Below are 1,029 nucleotides of genomic sequence, written 5' to 3'. Positions count from 1 at the left end.
CTGCAAGAGGCTCACCAGCAAGCGCTGGACGACCTGCAGGCAGAAGAAGACAAGGTCAACACCTTGACCAAGGCCAAAGTGAAGCTGGAGCAGCAGGCAGACGATGTGAGTACGGGGTGGTCCCACCACGGGCTCTACTTTGGCCGCTGAGATGACAGACTGCAGTTTCTCCCCACTTTTCTTCCTGCAGCTTGAAGGGTCCCTGGAGCAGGAGAAGAAGATCCGGATGGACCTGGAACGGGCCAAGCGGAAGCTGGAAGGTGACTTGAAACTCACCCAAGAGAACATCATGGACCTGGAGAACGACAAGCAGCAGCTGGAGGAGAAGCTCAAAAAGTGAGGCTGGACCTTCCTCCCCAGGCCCAGACAGTCTGGGATCCAAGGTGGAGCCACCAGGTCTCTCTGCATCTCTCTGCAGGAAAGAGTTTGAGATCAACCAGCAGAACAGCAAGATCGAGGATGAGCAAGCGCTGGCCCTGCAGCTCCAGAAGAAGATGAAGGAGCTGCAGGTGAGGACCCACCTCCCACCCCAGAGGCCCTCTTCAACTGGGCCGTGGAGGAGAGACCCTGCTCTGAAACGAGCGGTGCTAACAGCTCGCAAGGGCGTCTGTGCTGGCGCCCTGGAGCAAAAGATGCTCTAGGGCAAAACCAGTCTCCAGCTGGTTGGGTTGAGCTGAGTTGAGTTGAGTTGAGTTCAGGAGTCTCCAGCTGGTTGGGTTGGGTTGGGTTGGGTTGGATTGAGAAGATCCAAGGCTGGTTGGGTTGAGTTGGGTTGGGATGACCCAAGGCCGCTTGTCTTCTCCTGCCTCAAAGAAGAAGAGCAGCCCCCATCTCTGCCCTCCCCCAGCACCAAGCCGGTGGCCTCACGCCCTGGATGTTTCCTCCCACACAGGTCAAGAACCTCACAGAGGAGATGGCCGGGCTGGACGAGATGATCGCCAAGCTGACGAAGGAGAAGAAGGCCCTGCAAGAGGCTCACCAGCAAGCGCTGGACGACCTGCAGGCAGAAGAAGACAAGGTCAACACCTT

The 1,029-nt window shown here is 57.6% G+C and overlaps 1 long non-coding RNA gene across 1 annotated transcript; it reads left to right on the top strand.

Moving 5' to 3' along the window:
* Positions 1-6: 6 nt before the first annotated feature.
* LOC146600171 (uncharacterized) lies at positions 7-504 on the top strand. The gene is made up of 3 exons (XR_014898339.1): positions 7-105; positions 191-336; positions 419-504. It is a non-coding gene; the product is annotated as an uncharacterized LOC146600171 (long non-coding RNA).
* The last annotated feature ends 525 nt before the right edge of the window (positions 505-1,029 follow it).

Source organism: Rhea americana, unplaced genomic scaffold, assembly GCF_003343005.1.
Source record: "Rhea americana isolate MKP2758 unplaced genomic scaffold, rheAme1 scaffold_1268, whole genome shotgun sequence".
Classification (NCBI taxonomy): Eukaryota; Metazoa; Chordata; class Aves; order Rheiformes; family Rheidae; genus Rhea; species Rhea americana.
The sequence above is the reverse complement of the archived record's forward strand: the minus strand, read 5'-3'. Positions and strand labels throughout refer to the sequence as shown.